The 25,332-nt window shown below is 38.7% G+C and overlaps 1 protein-coding gene across 11 annotated transcripts in view; it reads right to left on the bottom strand.

Annotated features, from left to right (window-relative positions):
• The window catches only part of ndst2a (N-deacetylase/N-sulfotransferase (heparan glucosaminyl) 2a), a 140,384-nt gene that overhangs the window by 27,234 nt on the left and 87,818 nt on the right, over positions 1-25,332 (bottom strand). For 9 of the 11 annotated variants that reach the window (XM_058796232.1, XM_058796231.1, XM_058796234.1 and 6 more), the window contains one exon: positions 12,590-12,684. The gene's annotated coding sequence lies outside the window, so the exon portion shown is untranslated. Of the gene's footprint in view, positions 1-2,350; positions 2,457-12,589; positions 12,685-18,241; positions 18,265-25,332 lie in introns of those variants that run through there. The other 2 variants (XM_058796236.1, XM_058796240.1) reach the window with 2 other exon arrangements.

Genomic DNA, 25,332 nt, shown 5'->3' with positions numbered 1-25,332 from the left:
AGAAATTTATTAGAATGGTTCTTTAATTAGCAGCAAATGGAAAGTCTTGTCTCAATATCCTGTGACAGAATTTTTTTTGCTAAACGATGGCCGTGTTAATGGGGCAGAATGAGGGCAAAATGAAGGAGTGCGTAAATGTGAAACCATGTGTGAGAGCAAGAAAAATGACTGATTAGACAGGGCGTAAATGAGTGCATAAGGATGTTATCACCTTGGAGATACTGTATGCCACACACACATTCACAAAAAATAATTTCCTGTGCTCAACTGTGTCCACACTGGAAGAGTAGCAAAATCACTTTTGTACGTCACACATGGCTTTTCAAAGTTGGTTAGGATAAACTGGAATTTACATGAAATGGATGGTTTTAATCTCATATGATGGCACGGCACCTGGTTAAGACACTGTGTTAAATCTACATCGCAAGACATCGTACAACGCAACCAAGAGGGAGCTAGTTTCTGTGGTGCTGCATAAATTACCCTGTAAGACTGCCATGCCTCCCTGACCCATGACCAATATGGCCTCTGACCCCTAATCCATACTGACTGAGCTTGCATGTGGGCCAAGTGGGCTCTCAGATTTCCATCACTCCAGTTTCTTTCTGCTCTAACCTAATTATGGCAGAACAACTCAATCTGCCTTTGTCTTGTATCTTGACCGCTAACAGAAATCAGATCCAAACTCGATCAAAACAGCAGCTGAAAAGTAAATGCATCTACACCACTTTATACCAAACTACATTTTGACATTTTCACAAAATAAAATTCATTAAGCTAAGGTTATGTGGGTGGTTGTCAAGCTAGTTGTACACAATTGGTGAGTTGCTTTTTTTGTGGTTGCTAGGGTGTTCTGGTGTTTGTTTAATGACAAATATTAAAAGAGCCCACCAAGTATCTATCATGTATTGGTCCCTAGATATGCCTAAGGTCCCAACCTAAATGTAAGTCACAGCCAAGTAAAAAGTCTTATAATAGTGCAACTCTCTTCAACAAACCACATGATTTCAGTCATTCCTGTAGCACAAATTGTGCAGGACATGTTACACACCTAATTTTAATACTTGTGGTTAAAGGCCTTTTTCAACCTCTAACCCCAACTATGAGCAAATAGTGATGCTTGCTTTGGCAAACAGCCCTAATTAGCCTACAGGGCTGATGGTGCAGTGAGCAAAGTGACCAGCAGGGGGCTTCCACACACAATAGGCAGAGAATTAAGGTCTCTGGACAAAGTGGAGGAGGGGGATATCATTAGGGCCCAAGGTCACACTGAATTTGAGCCACAGGTGTGCAGGCATCATGGGCATCTTGCCTGTACAAACACACACACACACACACACCTGAAAGAAAACTAGACCACTTCAATCAATACTAAGTAAAAAAAAAAAGAAAAAAAGAGCACTTTAAACTGCTACTATGTGTGGAGAAATTTAATGAGCCTGCAGCTTACCTGCTACATCCAATTTTCAAGTGAAAAAATACAGACTGCTTCTACAATAACAAAACGCTTCAATAGCAGAAAAAAAATCTTTAGATAGATTCAGTCCTGTGGGGCAATTAACATGCAAATTATTTATAGAATTTACAAGCTGTGGGGGACGGTGGGGAAAAAAAGCTCAGCTTATTTTTAATCAAAGGAAATGTTTTACAAACAGCTGGAGACTGTGGCTTTAATTTCGAACCCCTGAATTTGAGACGGCTGCAAGTTGACAACAGCAATGCTCGCTCTCTGAACCACAATTGTTTGGGACAAAGAGATGAAGGGGGACCATGCGAGGACCCTCTCCTCAGCCTCTCTGCCCCAGCAACCCCAGGGTCAAGCCCTCGCTACCCAAACACCACAATGCTGACCGTCAAATTCCACAGGCCGCTGCCCCCCTCTGATTATTCACCATGAATAACACCAAATAGACTCACTCCAGTGCATGAAACACAGACGGAACAAAACCAAAGAAGAAAGGATAAAACCTCCCCCACCATTTGTCGTCTTCCTGGCATTTCTAATCTCAGCTGAGAGGGAAAAAACGGAAAAAGAAATCAAAAACTACAAAAAAAAGCTGAACTCTGTCTATCAAATCTATGCATTTATTTTAGTGTGGATGAAGATAAAAGCACTTTGCTGCTTCTCATCCCATTCAGACTTCAACTGGGCATGTGAAGTGTGGCTAAACTATGTCTTTAAAGTGTTTATTTTACCCATCCTTTTCTCAGAGTGCTACATGAGAATGAGGGCGGCGGTGCTGATAAAGCGCTGCTTGTGTTTGGCTTTTGAGAACGCTGGCTTCTCTCTCTGTCTCTCTGAAAATAGTGCAAAAACAGAATGTATTATGAGTGACTGAAAAGGAATTACCCAAACTAAGCTGATTTACTGATGTGAGCTGCATGCTGAAGAGCTCCAGCAGGGTTCACTGTCGCTGGCCGCTGCTGATCTCCTGATAATGCTTGCTGCACAGGCTCTGTTAATTGTGGGATTACAGGACAGCAATTAGCAAGCCAGACTTAACTGGAGAGGACAAAGAGACTAAATAACTAACACAACTGGGACAAGCTTAAATTGGAAGTCTTCAAATCTGGACAGTAGTTTTTGTGAGAGCTACCATCTTAGGATAGGATGGGCTGTATTACGGTGAAAGCAAGTGTTGTGAAAAAAAATCAGCATTGACCTTACAAAAGCGATTACTTAACCATGCCCACCTCTTTTCAAGGGCGTTTTGTTATATTCATCAAACAAAATGACTTTGCAAGCCTTGCTGATGTACTTGATGATTTTGGAATAAATTACTTTAGATGCAGTTTATCATCGAGCAAACAAAACAGAAAGCACAAGCTTTTGTATCAGACTGTTATGTTGCAACACTAAGCATAAAATTAGATAATGAAAAAACGGTGAAATTACAAGGGGATATGTACCCAAGAAGTCAAACAGTCGACATAAACATTAACACAAAAGAAAAATGTGTAACGATCCTTTCTGCAGATGCAAACGGGTAAATTATTAGGCTTCTAAAAGAATATGCACATTTAACAAAGTATTTGTATTAATGCACAAAAGAAAATGCGGGAGGACATTGTCAAGAATGACAAGCGCTATTTAAATCTATTATTCCTCTTTCTAAAAACATCCATCAAACTGTTTTCTACCATTCCTTTTCCCAGAAATGTTTTGCTTTTGGACGATCATTCAAAATTGCATTTTTAGTTGTTCATGATTACTTGCTGGTTTCAGGAACGGAGGGAATGGAACTCCATTCACTAGCCTCTCTGGATACCTAGTATCCAAATTTCATGTACCACAACATCTTTTTACCATAATATTAAGAATTTAGCAAAACAGGATGTTATTTATCAGTCATTTAAGGTCAGTTGAAGAATTGGCTTCCTTGTAATTTGCATTCGTCTATCTATCTGCCTGTGGTTACGGCCTAAGAACCTTGAAAAAACTTTAAGACTCTCCATCACTCAAGGTACCATTTAAAGCTTGTCCTGACAAACCTTGCTTTTCTAGTTAAAAAAAATACATATTTTAAGAATCCCTACTGAATTTCAACTGACATTAATTTGACCTACTTGCATTCAAAAAGCAACTCTGCATGCTCGATTCAAAATCACGAACTGAATTGGAATTTGAAAGGCATTGTTAATTCAATTCTGAACGCCGCACAAGTTCTCAACAGCTGAGGAAACAACTCCCCAGGAGAGGCCACACACGTATGACATTCAGGACTCAAAGTATGACCAGAAAAATCCCACTCATCAACACTTACTGACGCTCTGTTAAATTAACATCAAACGACTTTGAGAGCCCAGATCTTGTTAGGAATGACAACAAGCATTGAAACGGTGAAATGGCTGCAGGGAAGCAGATAAAACGTTTCATTACTGAGAGAGGAAAAGGGTAAAAAAAAAACAAAAAAAAACAGGACTTCTTCAGGAAAAATATTGAGGGCTAATTTCTCCCATTAACGCAGAATAAATATTTAACGATTAAAAATGGCACCTCATTAGAAGGTCTATTCATCATGAGAGTGTGCTGCAGTAGGCAGTCAGTCAGACACACCATTCTCTCGCAGGTGGCAGCCACGGTGTGCCCACTGGCATCGGGAAGGCCGTGTCAAAATATTTACATTGTCGGTGAGAATGTCATGCCTATCATCCCTGCTAATCCAAGCTCTGGAGCGATGTCAGAGTATGTGAGTGAGTGAAAGAGAATGCGCAGGCTTAGTTGCCACATGCTAACTGCGTTGTGACTGGGCTGGTAATTGCGAGTATATTTGAGTTGGCCAAGATTTTGGTGTGGATACATTCAGAGGGGTGGGGCCTGATCCAGCTGAGAAAGCAGGAAAGCTGCAGCTACAAGGATGAAGCTAAGGAGAGGCTGGGGGGATGCCTGAGCTCCTTTTCCCTCAAGATCATGTTGTTCCCACCCTGCAGCACCACACATGGCTGTTTAGAGAAAAAACTTCTAGCTCCTGCATGCTGCAGAGGCGAGTAAATCCGGCCACCCACCGTGTTTGCATGTGTGGGATGGGGGGCACGTGCCTGTTCTGAAGGAGGAATCTGACCACCTGTCTGGCTTACCCTGTCCGCTGGATGACCCCCAGCCCTTCCTAATCTCAAAAGACTCAAGAGAAGTTCCAGTATAGTGTGAAAAGGTGTGATCGCCATTTAATGTCTGGTGGCTGTACAGATGAGTACTAGTAGGCATTCCTAATCAAATGCTATAACCAATGGTATCAAGATGGCAAAATCTAAAAAATTTGCAAAAACTGCAAATTGCTGTTAGTATGAACATGCTTAAAAGACTGATTCCGACGTGGACAAAATGCCTGTTCGAAAACCAAAGACGATAACTAAAACAATAGTTGTAAAAAATCTTTCTAAATTTAAAAAAATAGCACAGATATAATGATAAAGGCAGAGGAACAATATTGCTGGAATCACTTTCAGAATGTTTTTTTGTTCAGCTGATGAACTATAAAATCATTGACAGCCAATCAGAATCCGATCTGCTTTAAAGAGCTCAAGCATTTATAGCTACAGATGGCATAATGGCAGCACACATTCTTGGTGTAAAGGGGATTTAACTAAGAAAACACGATAGAGACTGGAAGAGAGTGATTGGCCGAGCTGTGCAGCATCATTAGGAAGTGAAGAATGAGTGTAGGAGGATAGATAGAGAGTTGAGCACCGTTTACAGAATTTAACTCTGTCTTGACTGCCTCTCATATGGGAACACAGAGCTCTGAGTGTGCTGGTCAAAGCTTAGCTCTTAATCAAACCAGAAGAGTGGCAAGGTCAAGGTTGAACGTGTTACAGGCATGATTGAATAGACTATTTCAACTGCATCTGCCAGACTAACAGCTACAGAGCTCAATATAACTCAATACATTTATTAAGATGTTTTAAGGTTGCAGCTTGATAGCGTGTAAATTATTAATATCTGCATCTGGCCTTTTTACTTCATCAATGTCACAAATTGGTCAAATCTGCAATGTCATAAATGCTTTAAAGTCCTAATTAGATGCCTTGAATTTCCTTTGGGATTAATAAAGTATCAATCAATCATAACTATGGCTTTATTTTTAAGTGATCAGACTTGTTATTTTCAGCTTTACTTAAATCCTAGATTTTCAACGTGGACTCAAACCCCAGAGTACCTGTATAAACTGGGCATTTAGTACATATACTATGAGAAAACCTACTAAATAATCATAATAAGAGTAAGTGTGTGTGGCATTTCTGGCATGCATGATTTTGTTCAGCGTTTACAAGTATTTAGACAGCACTGGTCTTTGGAGTACAGCATGTTAAACATGAGGGAGAGGAAACCCGTCCTGAGTTTTGACCTGTGAGCACAGGCCTGGTGGCAGATCTAGGACAGAGAGATTGCAGATGTAGACTGTGACCTCACATGTCCTTACACAGGACCTACACACTTCTTCTCTCCTATCAACCACTCCTGACCAGTTAGAGGTCAACGTGGGACACAGAAAAATTTACTACAGGGGTCCAAAATTCCATTTACAGGCTGTCATACTTCAGAGAATTCTGGTATTGTGAAGATGGCCTTCAGGACTAAGTCAAGCAGAGCAGTTTTTTATATGCATGTGTTATATACTTTTTATATACAGAGATCCAGCCAAAAGATTCCTTCAATAATCCAAATGCTCTGTCCATCAGACAGTTTGGCCTCATTAGCATTCTAATGAGTAACTTGTAATGCAACAACACTATGCAGTATTCGTGCAAAGTAGATTTTGGTGAAAAAAAAAAAAAAAAAAAAAATTATTGTAATGATATTAAGCAGCAAGAAAATTTGCCACAATCTATTGCACAAACTAGCTAATGCACCTCACCTTGTTGCTCAAAGCAATGCGTTCTGGCAGCAACATAACTGCTGTTGTTGGCATGTACCATTAACTCTCAGATTGTTCTTTAACTTAATGTCTGGTCTGTTATGCAAAGAGAACTTGTTTACTTCCCATTTGCAAAATGTTCTTGCCTAAAATAAAACCGAAAGGCTTGCTGTTGTCTTTTGCAGAAACTCTTCTGTCTAGTCTGAAGTGAAACAGTGGCATCAAAACACACTCAAAAGAAGCTCCTCTCTTCCTACTTCCAGTCAGAAACTTCGAGAACTTCTTGAATAACCTTCAAATGTGAGTGAAGTGGCTTTTAACCAAGCACATCTCAGAGCAGAGGAGACCAGTCATCTTGAAAAGCCCTAAGAGCGGGATTCTATTTCCTCCTATCTTTATGCTTTCTGATGTCTGGCAGTATGCAGACAAGGCAGCAGGGGGTGGAGGGCTGATGGCACTATGTCCCTTAGCAATGGCCGTCCTCCTGGAGCAGGAGCAGGCAGGGTCGCTGAAGAGTTCACAGGAAGCTCTGATCAAAGGCAGCCCCTGAAGGAGCTCTGCTGAAGGGAGCACACTTACCTACAATCGTCATGGTGGCACTCAGCTGAAATCTGGCAGGAGGTCTTACTGGTGGCTGACATATAAAGTAACTGCCTTCCTACTTCGGTTACAAAAGCGCTACGCAAACACGGTCACAAAAAGAGAGAGCTGATAGATCATTTTGGGGTTCTCAAAGGCTCACACTGTCAGTATTTGGGGTTGATGACTACATGGACTCTATTTCTGTTGTAAATACTAGGGATGAGCGCAAGTGTAAATGACACTAATGGTCAGAAAAACAAATGTAGAGATGCACCAATATTAAAATTCTAGTTGATAATATTTTGATAACCGATAAATGACCAATATTAAAATTCTAAAATACTTTTTCTCAAATTTAAAACAAACAAACAAAACAGACGAACTTAAAAATCAGCCATTTCAAATGCTACAACTGAAGGCATTGCAACATTATAATGTACTAAATGTTTGCTAAATGTTTATTTAAAGATTAACTTAAGTTAAAGTAACTAAATTATAGTAACATTAGATGATGGCAAACGTAATTAAAATAATGCACACGTTAACATCCAATAGGGACCAATACTAGGAAAAAAACCCCCACAATTCCAATTTGAGATTGAAACAACATCGTGCATCCCTACAATAACTGGTCCTGATCTTGCATGAGGTGGATTTTTACTGACTCCAGTATTAAGTGCACAAATGTGTCAAAAAGTGCCTCATCTTTTGTTATGTGATTGGTTAAAGCTAGTTTTCCCAGTAGCTTGTGATTCATCAATTTGATCCAACACTGCACAAGGTGCCTTTCAGTCTGGGATGGAAGAAACACAATCACGCTTAACACAATGACAATTGCGCACACACAGAGTGGGTTTCCGTAACTAAAGTGCGACTAAATAGACCAGAACTCAGGGACTTGACAGGGTCTTTACAATTACTATTTTTAACCGGACATACCGTATTAAAAATGCAACCAGCCATAGTGTGAAAACACTTAATCAATGTGATAAAATACAGAGAACACTTATTTCAATAATTAGGTTATATGAGGACTTTGAATGTTGCTTTCATTGAGTGGCCAATGAGTCTTCACATACTGATAAAACATAATACCACCCTATGATCAGAGTTCATATTTTTGGGCTTTGTAAGAGGCTTATAACAGTTTATAATAAAAAAAATATACACAAGCTACTGAAAATAAAACCGTAATACAATGGCTCATCTGATGCATATGTATATAGTCAATCCACTCCTCTAACTTGCTATAACCTTGAGTAATGCGTGTAACCATAGTGACAAATAACAATAATAAATACTTAGCATAGCATCTTTAATAATTAAATGTTTTATTCTTATTGGCATATCTGCCTACTGCATTCATCCTTTCAAAGATGAGGTTAAAACGCTGTTTCTGTTCATACAAGACATTCTAATTAAATTCTCTGTGACTGACTCTTTATTTAAAGTTGTTTTCTTGGTCATACAATGCAGTCATTCTTTTATAATGCACGCAATAATGCATTCACATAACGTATGCATATGAAAACTGAATTTAGCGCTCCAAACAGGCTTGGCAACTGCTGCTGTGTAAAGACAGAAAGCAGAGACTGTGCAGAGAGATGCGTGTGTCTCAGAGTATGTGTGTGTGTGTTAAATATATAGAGGGAGAAGGGAAGGCTAAAAATCGATATATTTGGAGCAAGATGTCACAGTGGCCAATCACGGCCTGCTCCTGTCACCAGTGTCATCGTGTCATGGGTATTTAGAGCTTTCTAATTGGTCACACTGTGCAAAGACATCGAGAGAGGCAAAATGACAACTGACAATAGATCCACTCTCGCTGTCAAGTTACACATCCACAAACCGCCCACATCCTCTACCCAAGGTGCTTCAGTTATACAGTGCAACAAAAAAATGTGGTTTGAAACTCACAGCTCCCTTTGGCTTCAATATGAAGCCATGCTGTCACAGCTGGCCAATCAGCGACAAACGCTGGCTCTATGAACTCTTCATTTGTGTGAGTAGGCGTGAGAAAAAGCAACGGGGGGCGTACGTGTGTATCTGAGAGTGACCTTACTTTCTTTCTCTACTCCGCATTGTCATTCTGTTTTCCTGGCCCGGGGTTTAGGACCCTCCCACATCCACAACAAAAACCGGAATGCCTCTTTGCTCCAATTAAAATTTCTTTGGCATAACCTCTCTGCAGTTATCTTTTCACTTTGTATCTGTCTGAGGAAGACGCTTGCCAGTATCCTCCATTCATGCCGTGATCAATCCCACCGTGCAACACAAAAGTCCTGGAGGACCCCACAAGCACAAACTTTCCTTTAAACTCTTTAGTCTCTTTCTCTCCACTGCACAAATTAAAGCAGACAGCATTATACAATCGAGGGGATGTGCATGCAAGGCCACTCTGAATAATGAACCTTTCCTTACAGGGAGGTCTGAATTAGACAAATCAAAATCTGTAATGAACCTTTAGAGCAGCATCTTGCTGACCGAGCCCTCAATATGAGGTAACGTCTCTCCTTTGCGCTGTGTGTCAACGTCTAGGTGAGGAAGGTGTCTCTGGAGGTACGCCGAGTTGGTAAGGTGCTCGCTTAATTGGCACAGAGCAGGAAGGAGGACAGGAGAGGAGACAGGGGGATGGGGGCAAGGTTCAGGGGCCACGGTTCTCTTCCTGGCAGAGCTGATGGTACTACTGGGACCACACACACATATACGGACACACAGAGGAGCAGGTTTTTGTTGAGCATTGTCACTGTGCAGCTTCACAGAGCAGGACACTGAAGCATTTATACTCACTCTCTGTCTTTAACACTCCGAATACAGAGGTCGCAGAATAATGACAATCATTCAAGTACACTAACATACCCACTCGCCCACTCTGCATTCACACACACATCTGTACACCCACACACAGGCAACACAATCAGCAAAATCACTACATAAACACAAAGAGCACGTTGATGGTAAGGAATTTCTATGAGCATCTCTATAGTAGGGATATGCAGATGGAGCTCAGGGGTATTTCTGCATAAACTGGTCATCAAATTTGATCTGATCTTCAATTAAACAATTAAACAACAGTCTGCATAAACTGATTTAATAAAGCACACTGTGTACACGTTCACAGGACGGGGTGGAAAAGTACAGTATGTGAAATGACTTTTCTGAATGCTAATTGGAGTCAGCTAACCTGGAGTCCAAACAATGAGATGAGCTTGTAGGTGCTGGTCACATAATTTTCCCGCAACTGTATTTTTTAAAATGGTGAAACAATTTAAGGGCAATTTCACTCAAAAAAAGAAACGGTCAACTATTACTCATGCTCTTGTCGTTCCAAACCCATAAGATATTTGTATATTATATGAGCAATTAATGACAGAAGTTTCATTATTTTGGTGAACTATCCCTTTAATAATAACAACAGCTGCTGAAACAGGAAATTGTATTATAAAAATGCTTTTGACGACAAGCAGCCAATTTCATAATTGGTGCAAGCTGACAGTTGATTTGGCTAAAGTATCACTGCATAGAGTTACTCTCCAACAATTAACCGTAATGAAAAACGATAAGCAACAATACCCATTCTTATTCATTACTGAAATGTGCCTAATTATTTTTAGATTCACTAAATGTTCAAATCTATTGTGAAGCAAAAAAATTAAACATTTTATGCATTTACAGTAAAAAGGCATCTGGAGATATTAAGAATCAATATCAGATCACATCATTTAAATGAAGACAATATTTAGTTAGAACATATATATCTATATTTTTACCCAGTTAAAACTCCCCTCATTCCCTGAGACTCATTTTCTTCAGTCTAAACTTAAATCAAATCAGCGCCAGGGGAGGGAAAAAATGACAGCTCTCCAATTGGCTAACAGAGTCATCGATCATAACGGCCCGTGTCATTACCGTGACAGAGCTGCGCTCAGCAATTCAGCTCATATTCTGTTTGAGCAGAGTTCAGAGAGGGACGAGGAGCACATCGAGCGCCCGTTGCACAATACACCTGATTCTATACAGCAATGCTCTCATCTCTCTCTGCCAGCTCTCCAATCAATGCCATTCAGCTTCAATCAATTCTATTATACCCCATTCAATGGATGGGTTATTGGCATTACTCACAGTATAGACAAAGAGCCTGTAAGTATAAGACAAACAAAAGAAGGCAGCTCTCAGTGTCTTTTCATACAGTTACATAAAGTCTTTTTTACTGTGCCAAGTCATTCTCATTATTTAAGATCCAGAGTTAATACCCACAAGCTGCCAGTGATGCATTCAAAAAAACGAAGCAGATTGAATAAGAACTAGGAACAGAGAGGCAGACAATGACAAAGGTCAACAAATACGCACACTGATGCAATCTCAACTGAGCAAACAATATCAAATCAAGACGGTTTTAGACAGGCATCAGATAATCTCCCTGCACTCTTGGTCTCTTATAAAAAGAAGACTCCAGCGTCTTCATAGGTGAGTGTTAACAGGAACCTGGGTGCATATTCACACCGACAGCGATGTGCGAGAGGACATCAAAGATCTAGAGAGCTTGTATTCTCTATGGAGGCCTGACCCATAACCTACCCTGGAAGTGTGCATGTGCTTTCGGCAGCATTCACTTGAGGGAGACACATAAAAGCTCCTCTTGGCTGTGGGGTCAATTACATTTAAATTTGACCAGCTCAAGAGGTGCACTAAGGCTCAATACACAATTCAAACATGCGCATACTAAGTGGATTCAAAGAAAAGCCTGAAATGTGAAATGTGACTTTCTGTGCCCTCCGAGTAAGCATGAAGCGTTTGTGTGGATCAGTCACAGTGAGGTTTGGATAGCTGCTCTGCAGGACTGACAGAAAACACTTGAGTGAGTTTTATTCACTGTAGTGGAATTAAGACTGTGTTACCATGCCGACAAGCGCTCGGAAGTGAGAGGTGAAGATTGTTTTGATATGGGGTGCTAATGAATAATGATGATAAATTTGATAAAAATGAGTGATGTACAAGGTTCACACTATTACTTCTGCATTAGATTTGTACTGCATAATAAGAGGAAAATCAGCTTAAGTTTCAGGATCGAGATAAAGGTGAAACAATGGCACAAAAGAAAAAAGATCACATTTTCTTTCTGGCAGATTTATACTTGCACTGTTGATATTTTTACTGGCACCATCACAAAACAAGAACAACATTTTAAAAGAAAAAAAAAAAGCTGGAAATTCTAGTATAATTTAATTTGTCGTCTTAAAATACACAAACATTTTTACTAAAAGTAGTTTCCATATGGTGATTTATGTATAATTTTCAAACCATTTTAACCTTTACATTTAACAAATTATCATGAGATACCTATTTACTATTAGTCACCTACACAATTTTACCATCTGACATTTTATCTGCAGAATTTGCAACAATGCTCAATACATCACAGAAAACCAAATTCTCATCATACAGGATCATGTGTATTGTTAATCCTCGGAAACCATCCAATTTAAGAAAAAAAAGAACGAATGAAATAATTAATGAAAGAATAAAATAAATAAATGCATTAATAAATAAATAAATTTAAGCCAATTAGCAATAGCTGATTGACAAATTCAGGACTTTTTCAGTGATCATTTAAAAAAAAAAACAAGCAACAAAAAAACAACACTACTTACTTCTTGCAGCTGCAGCTGGTCTTGATAAATCGGTCAGTGCATTAGTTGATTTGTCCTGGGTGGAAGTGTGTGAATCTCAGCGTGTGTTCAGACACCTGTAATGAGGACAGAGAGGACAGGGTTTGATAGATGACTCCTCGCAGTTGCATCACTTTTGCAGTCAATATTTGCACTCTCTCATTTGTGAGGTGTCTCGATCTCAGACGGTCCACTCTTCTCTCCTAGACTATGATCTGAACATCACTGAAGTGCTTTGTGTGTGTTGATGTACATGTATTGACAAACCATGTACAGATAAGAACACACCCCTTGACCAATAAAAGTCCGTCACACTTACATTCACACACAGACAGGAGACAGATCCAGGGAAAAAAATACCGACAAAAAGAGGTGAAGGTAAAGTCTTTTAATGACTCTCTAATGGGAGATTTGATCTCAGATATTAAAGCTAGCCAAAAGGCAAAGAGTGGCTGAGACATGCGCATACATATTTTAATCAACTAATCGGTGGACTGGCTGAATGGCTACTTGACAAGTCTGTACTAGAAAAATCATGCATAAAACAGACTGCCATATCCACCAAACTCTGAACAGATTAATGGGATTTATGGATGCTAAGCACAGCACTAGTAGGCTGAATAACTCTAACCTTACATTTCACAAAACTATAAATTTCATAAAACATCATATTCTTCAATGTGCAGGCATATATTTACTCTGCATCCAAAAAATCCCAAGCTCAAATATTAGAGCATACTGTGGGTGCACAACATACAGTATATTATATAAATACTTTGAATTTTCTAAAAAAAAAAAAAAAAAAAAAAAAATTATATATATATATAATTGCAAATGTAATTTTTAAACTAATACAGTATAAATATAGAAATGATAAAAAAAATGTACACATATAGACATCTAGTAATGAAAATTAACGGGATAAAGTTAAATAGCTGTAAACAAAAAATAACAAAAACAAATAAATACAAATTATAAAACAATAAAATATATGAGGAGTAATAGTGGACTGAATTTTCTTTATGAAATGTGTTCTGACACAAACCTGAGAGCAAGTGCCACACCATGAGAGAAAATCAGCAATAAAATACTGTTCTTTAATCTCTCCACAACACCTGTGGATTCTGCATAATAACAGCTCATTGCTCACAGCAGGTGATCTGAGGCCTAATAAATATAATTTGAAATCTGTTGAAGGTGGTGAATTTGTACAAAAGCGGTGCTTTGACGGCTGTGGAAACTGTGCTTTAAGGATGATCAATTGAGACTTGCAACTTTTTGGAAACCGTAAAAGCGCAGCATACTAAAACATTCACAGAGATGTTGCAAATCCCAAATCTTTGCTTCAAAAGCATAAAAACATCATCTTCCCTAATCAACTAGCTGATAACTAGTCGACCATCCTGACCCATAACCACACACATAAACACAGCAAGTGCTAAGTGACACACTTGTCTCCAACATACGCTGGACCCAAGTAGAAATGCACACTTAACATTATGAAGAGTGAAAGATCTGGCTTCCAAAAACAGAGACCTCATGGTGACCTTCACAACAACCAGCATGCATCTGCTGTCTGTTAGTGCATTTGTGCTGGAGCTTTATTCTTTGGCTGGTAATGCACGACAGGAGGCCGCGAGAGAAAACAAGGACACGTGGAGAGAGAGAGAGAGAGAGAGAGAGAAAAGATAGAGAGAGAGAGAGAGAGAGAGAGAAAGAGAGGAGGGCGGGCAGAAAAGACAACAGAGAAAGTACACAGGAAGGAGCCTTTGTTCTTGCTGATGCAGATTGAGAGTTTAATGTTTAATGGATCTCAGAAAGACGCAGAAGATCTCTCAGAGGACCAACAGAGGAAACCTTAACCAGGATGTCAACTAACAACACGCCTGCACATGGGAGTAGAGATGGGTCACAATGTTGACTAATCATCTAACAACTAGTTGATTGGTTTATTTCAATTTTTCTTTGTGATACATTTAGTGCCAATGTTTTAATTAGCATTCTGACAGTGTGCTCTATTGTTGGAGTGTAAAACCCTCTCAGAAAGTGTTGCATTTTTAAATTCATCCTCTTTAAACCATCATGACTTCAGCCATAAATATCTTCAGTTGTTGTGTTGCATCTCACGTTGTTTGAGCATCCTGCCATGAGCGTTGCAAGACAAAGTTAAAAATAGTCTGATTTTTTAAATGCAACTTAAGACCCCTGTGTTCTGTGCCCATGAATTTAGCTGTTGTTTGTAAATGCCCCCACTGAGAAATGAGTCCGAGATCAGGTAAACCTAAAACCAGACCTGATTAGTCGACTAGGCATCCAGATAACCCAATGACTTGGTTGATTTGAATGAAATGTGTAGTTCTGCTCATTCCTAACATGGACATGGACTATCAACAACCTGAGCTTAAAGAGGGACGTCATTGATCCAATCGAAAAAAAACATCATCATTTAAACCAAACAATCACAAAAATAACATGTATAGTTAAACAGCACTCATCCTGTCTCTTCTCCACATACACACAAAGCAACCTGTGCACAGTGTCAAAGTCCCAGCGAGAGCCATGTTCCACTCTCCACTGACTAATTCAATATTGATAAAGAAACTAAACAAAGCATGGCTATCAGCGCTGGAGGATTCCCAGTAGCAACAGTGAGCAATCTCCCAACTCTACCCTCACTACATGTCTCTCCTTCCCATTTATTTCACTCAGTTTCCTGTACAGTCCTTGGCTTTCTCCAGTTATATTCAACATTGTATACCGATTATCATACTAATGCACCACACAACAATTCGGCAGTATATTACAGCATTAATGGAAATTTCACAAAATGATCACTCCCCCTGCTTGCATAAAGAAAATTGATAAATTTAGCAACATTAATTATTTTAGAACCGTACTTTGCTGGACTGACAATTGTAAGGTAATTCATGATATGCTCTCCCAAATCTCTAATTCATAGACGTATTATTTTCTTCCCTGCATTTAAACATTATAACATCAAAAATAATAATTTGATTTTTATTTAAATTAGTGTGAAGGCAGCACAATAAATACAACCACAATTATTTGCAACGAAGAATAATTTTTTTAATACCATTTTTAAAGTAATGAAAATTATTATCTTTGTCATTTATTTTAATTCTTTTTTTTTTTGCATTTTGATAATGGGAATTTGGGGGAAGTTTTAATAATTAATTGACATAAATGTCATTACAAAAAAAAAAAAAAAAAAGGACAGAATATTATTTGTGTTTTAAAGATGAAATATGATTTAGATATGTTTCAAGATATTATATCTACTGTGATTGAACAATTTTACTGAATGCTTAGTTTAAGACATTTTAACCCAAATTTAATTAATTCACAAATAAACATTGAATAATATTCAATAAATAACCATTCACTTTAACACAGGGGTCTCCAACCCTGCTCCTGGAGAGCTACCATCCTGAAGATTTCAGCTCCAACCCCAATCAAACACACCTGAACCAGCTAATCAAGGTGTTCAGGGCTACTTGATAATTACAGACAGGTGTGTTGCAGCAGGGTTGGAACTTAAGTCTGCAGGACGGTAGCTCTCCAGGAGCAAGGTTGGAGATCCCTTCTTTAACACAACTGGACACACATTTACTCAATTACACAAGGGTATGCAATACGTTTGTGTGACAAACATAATCTTAACAGTAAATGTTTAAACCGTGCATTATGCAGCACAGTAGTACTCCATTCTACACACAGTCTGATTCATCCATCCATCTATACGTCCTTTGCCATAACCAACCTTTACACAGTGTCCTCCCATCTCAGCATGACAGAACAGAGTCTATAGGGGATGGGGGCGTGACGTCACTGCTCTAGCGCCGCGGTGGCTGATGGGAAAAATCGCCATTTTGTGAGGCCACTTGTTGCGACGCGCCGAGGAAGTTGTAATATGAACCTGTTTTAAATAGGCTACAGAAATTGAATAAAGTGTAAATCAACATATTAAAGTTATTCAACAAAACATTATTTAGTCGAGCAGTGAGGGATTTCTTCTGTCTTTTGTTGTTTGATTAACATTAATGACAGACGGCACAGCTTTATTAGGCTGCTGTCACAAGACCTGTTTCACGGATCCAATACTTATACATATGCGTTTTCTTTCGCAACTTAAGACAAAACTGACAATGCTTATGAGGATACTCGCCAGGACGAACATTTTGACATTATTTTGTGTGTATTTGGCCACTTAAGTGCAACAAGCTGTGTTTGTTTGTTCGCAGCGCACGCTTTGGATGCGACTGCAGTGCACAGAAAAGCGTCTCTGGAGCGCACGAGTACGTTACCGAAAGACTTAAAAAGACGTGCAAATAATACATTTCTGTGACGACGCAACAATGACCGATTAGGCAATTGACAATTCTGTGAACTGTACCGAAACGCGAGCTAAAGTCTTGTATCGCAGCGTGCAGCAGATGTGAATAGAAGGTCAAAGAGAGAAGACGCGGTACAGCTGAATCACTCACGCTGTTTTCAAATGACTGGTTGTGTAAATTTATTTACTCATCTAACCTACACGCTATATTGAATAAATATTTTGCAGGAATTTCCCTCATTTTAAAGTCGAAAACTGCGGGAATATATGCGCAATCCCACACCGAAATTCAGGACCTGATTAAGCATAATTCTACTGTACATAGAATTGTGAAACATGACTTTTCCAAAACTTTCTGGCTTTATTTATTTTTCCAAAACTTCCTGGCTTTATTTATTTTTCCAAAAGTTTACAGGCCTGGAAATTGCTGTTTTAAAATTCCATGACTTTTCCAGGTTTTTCATGACCATATATGAACCCTGAATGTGACGATCGGGTGCGGTTATCTAAATCAAAATCAGGCAAAAATATAGGTGCGGGTGTTTGGCCATCTTTTCCAGGTACCGTTTTCTTGCGTCCGTTAGAGGTTTGTCTCTGTATAGTACATTTTGTTCGACTTTTCAACATTGTTTTTCATGTGGTTGTTTTAAGTATCGCCCGATGTGGCCTCACAATATGGCGGCGCCCTCTTGTTTACGTCCCAGAATGCACTGCGCAGTGACGTCGGTTGCCAAGCTCTATAGTTCATGCAAGGTGTTAATTGATTGGCTAAAATCCCTTAGCCTGTAGACAGTGTGCTGATAGGCTGACAGCAATGGAGACACTTATGTCAGCCTGTAACAGCTCTGGATCATCAGGCGGGAACGGGACAAACTCAATCTACCCCCTCATTAAGCAGTTTTCCACTGACTGCCAGTTTGCACATGCAAATGCACACAGAAGCCTACAGAGATCTAAAATGACCTTTCAAAGAAACCCAGCTCTCATTTCTCCATCACTGCACCTTCAAGCCAGCAGCAGCGGTGAGCATGTGTGTGACGGGGTGGCCGGGATGGCGTGTGTAACAGCGTATGGACGGCTGTGAGTCATCGCTCTGGCAGGGAATCGTGAGAGAGCGGTGACATTGACACCGGTCCATGTGCAATGACAGGGAGAAGATTAGAAAATGATCATATTGAAGATTGTGGAGGGCTGTGCTGCTGTGGCAACGCTCAGAATCATGGGCAGAGTTCACAAATAAAAGATGAGTGGTGGGAGGAGCGATGTAATAAGCGAAATACCCTTTTAAGATGCTGCAATCCCAGTGACATTTCACAAGCCAAAGCGCTGCTTCCAATTTGTGGGCTGCATGGGTGAGAACGCCGCCACACGGAGGGGGCGGGCGTAGAATAACACAGCTGCCAATCTGGTGACAGCAAATGACTTAATCATACCTGAAACCAAGCCACGAGAAAGAGAGATGTAGAGCAAGAGAGTCATCACAAATCTTATCATAAATCAGCTCTGTGAGTCAAGGCGAAGGGAGGGACAATAAAGCGCACTCAGAAAACACTTTAAATTCATCAGTGTGATATGTCAAAGTAACCATTTGTTTAAATCCTATAATAAAAAGGCTGATAGAAAGGCATCACCACGGGACAGATATGGCCGGCGGAGCTCTCTCACACATCCCTGAAGAACCACTCAGGCTCTCTGAAGGCATTTCATCATCATCTCTGCAACGCAGAGGAGATAAAGCTAAGAGGAGAACCGGTTGTCATATAATCTCCTTATCCTCCTGACAAATACCGTTATTCTCTTCAGCACTGGACAAAGCTTTTGCACACATCTGTCTCAAAGATGTGCAACAGTACATAACAGTACAACAGTGTAGACTAGGGATGTAACTATTCACTCAACTCACGATTCAATCCACGATTTTTTTTTTTGACAACAAAATTAGATTTAAGACAAATTATAGGCCTAAATTAAATGTGTCCTTTTATTATTGCTTGGACAAAATGCTGCACGATTCTTTGTGAAATTGAAATATAACACTATAATAATATACTAATATAGCACTTGCATATTATTGCTCCTTTGTTGGTTTTGATTGTTTCTATTGTCCTTATTTGTATGTCGCTTTGGATAAAAGCGTCTGCTAAATAATTTAAATTAGGGATGCTCTGATCAGGACTTTTACAGCCGATACAGAGTACCGAATTCTTGTCATGGTGATCGGCTGATACCGATGCCGATTCTGATACTTCAAGCTTTATATAACATATGTAATAATGTTATATAAATAATCACAAAAATTATTCCTTATACAGTGAACATTTTAATATTCATTTAAAATGGTGTTTATGCATAACATATGCTATATCCTCTAGTATTTTTTATCTAAAGCCAAACGTGCTTTATTCAGCCGTGCCCTTTCTCTCTCTCTCCAGACGCGCACCAGCACCAAGTTTAAGAGCTGCGATGACAGTGCGGATAATCTGCGGGTCAGATAATAAAAAAATGCATTCTGATTATTTGCAGGTGGATCGCGGGTGGATAAAATAAAATCATAAATAATGCAAATATTAACAAATTTTTTAAAATACATTTTTCATCAGGCAGACGATTTAATTTGTGTGTGTTTTCACCTGATCGGGAAGTTGCAGTAACAGAAACGGTGACATTCCAGATAAAGTTTGAAAGGAGTAAAGCCTGTGTTAATGCTATTGAGTAGGCTAATATGGCCAAAGAACATATTTTTGTTTTATAAATAAATGTTCATTTAAAAGCAGCTCACGATTAACGTATTATGCTACTGTTACCCCTTATGGCTCCGACCAAGTTTTGTTCCGTCCGTGTATTGATGCACAGATCAGCTCTAACGTCACTGAATATGCTGTTAAAAACTGAAATATCCATTCAATCATCATGCAAAACATACACGACAAATAACGAATTTTTCATTGTTTCTCAAAACATTTTCACACCGGCAATGGCATGACTGCAGTGCCAAATCATTTATGTATCCACGCATCATGTACGTCCTCACACACTGATGTCATCAAATTGCGATCGGTACGTGAGATCGGCCAAATGTATGAGTACCGATCGAGTCATAAAATGTGATTATCAGCCGATACCGATCTCCGGCCGATCGATCGGAGCATCCCTATTTTAAGTATAATGTAAATGTAAATAACAAAACTAAATTGAAATTTTAAAACAAGCCCCAAATCAAATAAATTAGTAATACAAATAAAATTAATTTCTTCATATAAACAAAATAAGGGTTTGTCTGTGTTCTTTCCATTTAAAATTAGAGGCAACCACTGCATTTTAATCATGATCCAAACAAAGATGCTGCATACATGCAGCAGGAGCAGTTTTTAATCTAAATTAGCTTGTATAATTTCGAAATTTGACGCAAAAACAGAATGGTCTGACATCAGTTTTGTGAAACTATACATAATATATAAAAAAATATCTGCATGAAACAAACAGCAGACGAGCTAAATGAGACGCAGATTCAGGCCCCGTTTACACTAGTGCGTTTTCGTTTTAAAATGGCGTTTTAGAATGAAAACGATCAGCGTTTACACTGGCGTTTCAGAAACTATCTCCTTTACACTACACAACCGAAAACGCATGTCACGTGACCATTCATGCAGGTACAACCATAGATATGTATAGGTAGATCCTATTATTTAGATCGCGGACGCGTCTGCGTGCTTGGAGCGGTCGAATGGGGGATCTACCCATACATATCTATGGGTACAATAACAAGCATGATGTTATTGTTTACACGGTCGTCAAGGATACGCAGAGAGAATGTGGGCAGCCACGCCATCGTTTTCAAAAGTCTCCGTTTTGGTCCACTGAAATGCTACTTTAGTTTTCAAACTAAAACGGGTCTGCAGCATTTTCAAAAGTCTCCGTTTTCGACCTCGAAAACGCCGGAGTAGTGTAAACGATAGGCGTATCCGTAGCAAAAGTTTTCAAACGAAAACGCACTAGTGTAAACGGGGCCTCACTCTCTGCCAGCAGGTGGTGCTTAAAGCGTTTCCTTGGTTTCCACTGTAAACAAAGCAGCACTGCACTTATGAACTTTGATGCATTATACAGAGGCAAGATGAAAAGAAAAAAATACCATCTAAACTTTTCTAAAGACAGTAATTTCCCCTCAGACATACATTCATATAAACTCCTATCCCTAACTGAATTGGGATTGGTTTAGCATCTCAACCGATTTGAATCGTCACACATTTGAATCGATTTTCAACTGGCTTGTGGTTAATCGTTACATCCCTAGTGTAGACCCATCCATCTATTCTCCAAACAACCAGCACTATGTAGGTTCGTGGGTAAAATGTAATATATATTTTTTTAAATAAATAAACAATAAGTTATTAAACCTCTGAAGATAAAAACAAATAATAATAATAATAATAATAATAATAATAATTTAAAAAATTATATTTTATTTTTCAAATACATATCTTTTTTAAATTTAAGCCTCCATTCAATATTTTTGGATCTGTAAGTTTATTTTTTTTAAAGAAATGAATTTTATTCAACAAGGTTGTAATAAATTGATCAAAAGTGACACTAAAGACTTTATATTACAATTAATTTCTTTTTCAAATAAATGCTTTTCTTTTCAACTTTTATTCATCAAAGAATAATAAGATGCACCGTGGTTTCCACAAAAATATCAAGCAACTGTTTTTAACAGGGATAAAAGGACGTTTCTTGCGAACCAAATCAGCATGATTAGAATGATCGTGTGACACTGAAAAAATAGCTTTGCCATAACAGGAATAAATTACGATTTATTCCTGTTATCTAATGTATTTTAAAATATATTAAAATAGAAAAGAGTTTAAAACTGTAATGATATTTCACATGCATACATATATACCCCAAACTTTTGAATGGCAGTGCACATTGGTAAAATACTACATTCTAAATGACAGCTGAAAGCACTGATAAAATTAGCCAAAATATTTCATAAATGAGCATGTAAGAGGTGAGTCTGTGGGCCCAGATTCCACATGGACCTGTACTCATTCCTCTGCTGACTCATATGCTCTCATGTGCTTATGTCGTCTCGGTTGCAGAGCTTGTTGTTTGATAAAACACAGAAGGATCCCTGTTCATAAAAAAATGAACATTTAGTCCCTATGGAACATGTTCATGTGCAATGTGCAAATGTTATGAGTTTTACTGTTGGAGGCAGGGAGCTTTTTTTTTTTTTTAAGTTTATGCCAAGGAGAAAACAACCTCCGCCTTCACCAAAGTCGTCCGTTTCCAACTGCCAGGAATCTAAATCTGCAAATAGATTTTATAGGTCTCAATAAATTCTGACAAGTATCAAGAAAAAAAAGTTATATATATATATATATATATACACACACACATAAATAAGCACATAAAAATAAGCTCGAAAATCTGTGTACACTCAAAATTGGTGCCCTACGATACTTTAAACATTCGTAAAAAGACTGAAATTCCAGGTTTGAATGTCCACACATGCAAATGAGATTTGAAGAGAAAATGATCTCTCCTGTTACGTTACATGGAAGAAAGAAAATCATAGAGGTTTCAAAATATATGAGTTAACAATGAGACTATTTTCCTTATTGGATGAATTATCCCTTTGAGGTTTGAGGATTTCATAACTACTTAAACAACCAGGTATCCATGGAGGCTCTTCATAAATACCTTGCTCAAGGGCAATGCAGCACAACCAATGGTCATAAAGCAGCTTGACCCGCGTGTAGGTGGGGAGAGACAGAGAAACAAGGAGGAGTGAACATTAGTGTTGTGTTGCAGGCAAACATCATTCTGCAGGGAGCAGTAAATGTACTACTGATACATTTAAAAAAAAAAAAGATTAAGCAAGTAGTATACAGACTGGGTTATTAACAAAATAAATAAATTATATGTATAGCCCCATGGGAACTTCACTGACAAAATTAATTGATTTGTGGAAATTAATCAATCAAACTTCACCGCACTGTTGCCATTTTTTTTGGAAGCGTAGTTTAAATATCTCTTTGGCCTCACATGCTCACGAATTTAGGAGTAGTCATAACATCTAACCTACCAAAATGATCTTTGGAAAAGGTCAAAATAAAAATACTAAGTTAAATGCATTGTAAATATGAAATATACAGTCCGGCCCCATGTCATAATCTGTGATTATTAATCATGTGATTATTACAGAGTCTTTTAACTGACACTATAACGTCTCTGTGGGGAAGCAAGTTTGTGCTTCATCAGATGAACCATAATAATTAAGACATAAATAGCGAAGGAGAACCACATCAAAGCTATTCCAAACTACAGGAAAACAGAAGCAGAAGCCCAAAGGACATATAAAGATAGAACTGTTCATCAAACAGCCATGACAATGGATGACCCTTGACCTTTTAACCGCCCCTTATCTTTATCCGTCTCCTTTGACCTGCCCTTTCATCCCAGAACATTCCATTAACTGCACTACTCCCATTAGAGACTGTCAGAGCTCCGCTTAAATCAATGTTTTGCTGAAAAGTCCAGCGGTGCTCCAGATCCACCGGCACATTCCCGTGTGATTCACAGCGACTTAATGACTTTATTTCAGTGCTGCGCTCCCAATCAGCCGACTGGTATTTTTAGAGTGGTGAGTGCTCACACATTGTCTGTGACTCTGCTTTAATTTGCAGACGGGATATAAACAAAAGGGTCAGCTTCGGAGTTGAAGATAACATTAGTTGCGTCGTGGAAGGAAAGAGAAGGAAGGAACAAACAAAGGTAGACAAAGTAGAAGGGCAGAATCCCACAAACACACTGTCTTAAATGAGACATGATACCAACTGCATGGTTTCACCATCTACAGCTTTTCCTAAACACTCCAGGGCAGGCAGAAAGAGAGAGCGAGAACATGTCTCAGCTCAGTCAGCTGTGCAGGTAGAAAGGACGCTCCTTCTCTCAAACAGAAATTTTTCACTGGGGCTCTTGGGATTGGACAGAGCTATTGATCTGACTGGATCAGTTTGGTTACGGGGTGATGAAAGAACAGAGGTTGAAATGTCCATTTAGCTATGATGGATGGTTCGTTTAAACCTATGAACAAAGAACAGCTATATGTTAAGGTATAAAACAGTGCTAAAATGTAAAGAACAAAAGCATTTAGTGTCACCTTGGTCAAGGTTGGAGACTTTCGAAAATGGTGGTGTTAATTCACCAAGTGGAGGAAGAAAACAAAGGATTTTTGTAAAATATAGGCACTTTTAATGTCACAAAAACAAGGTTTTTTTCTTAATACAACTAACAGATTACAGACTACATTTTCATTTTGTTATATTACTGTGATGACAACTCATTACTCCAGTCTTCAACTAGCAGTCATTAGAGTATTAGTAAACTGTCTGCTTATATATATATATATATATATATACACACACACACTACTTTATTTCAGTAAATTTTGAAAAAAATTGTGAAACTCGTGTATTAAATTAATTCAATGCACACAGACTGAAGTAGTTTAAGTCTTTGGTTCTTTTAATTGTGATGATTTTGGCTCACATTTAACAAAAACCCACCAATTCATAATAATACGAATTCTGATAATAAGAACAGTATAAAATGGATTAACGAGCTGATGGATTCATTAATATTAATCAGGTTGTCTGCGTTCACTCGAACTGATTCGCTGAAATCAAAACAGGGACGATAATAGGTGAGCGCCAGCCAATGAGATTGTCGTTTGCGCATTAGTTCCACCCACTACCGGAAAAAACCCGGCAGTTCTTAAAACCTGAAAAAATCCAAAAGGAACTTCGTTATTTTGACAGGAAAATACAACAAAGAACATTGTTTACACGCAGCGCGTCAATTCTGCATGTATGTAAGACACTCTTGCTCTCACCGAAGCTACGGCGAGTCGTGCGCCTAGAGTTCACGGTACATCAAATACAGGTGCGTGCGCTGCGCATCCATTGAGATGAACTGAAAAATAGCACAGATCGCTTGACGGACAGTGAAACTCTGAAGCACTCAGTCAGAGTGTTCGGAGAGTGAAAATATATCTGTGCTAAACTAATACTTAGCCTCCAACTCACACACTGGTGAGTAAAATCTGAGAATTTATTAGCCAGTGGCTAATATTAGACATCATTTAGTCGTCCAGAGTGAAGACTAGTCGCATATGTGAGTGATTTACTCACATTGTAGAGGGTTGTCTAACACTCTATTTTGATGGGTCCACAACATACAACATATTGAGTATGAGAAACTTTGCAAGTATGTCAACTTATTCTACTAACCCTAAACCTACCCTACTGAGAGTTAGTAGACATGTAGTTGCAAATTAATGAAAATTCGTTGACATGTTTTGTTAAAT

Source organism: Onychostoma macrolepis, chromosome 13 (assembly GCF_012432095.1).
Source record: "Onychostoma macrolepis isolate SWU-2019 chromosome 13, ASM1243209v1, whole genome shotgun sequence".
In the NCBI taxonomy this organism is placed as follows: domain Eukaryota; kingdom Metazoa; phylum Chordata; class Actinopteri; order Cypriniformes; family Cyprinidae; genus Onychostoma; species Onychostoma macrolepis.
Note: the sequence above shows the minus strand (reverse complement) of the source record. Positions and strands in the feature narration are given on the sequence as shown.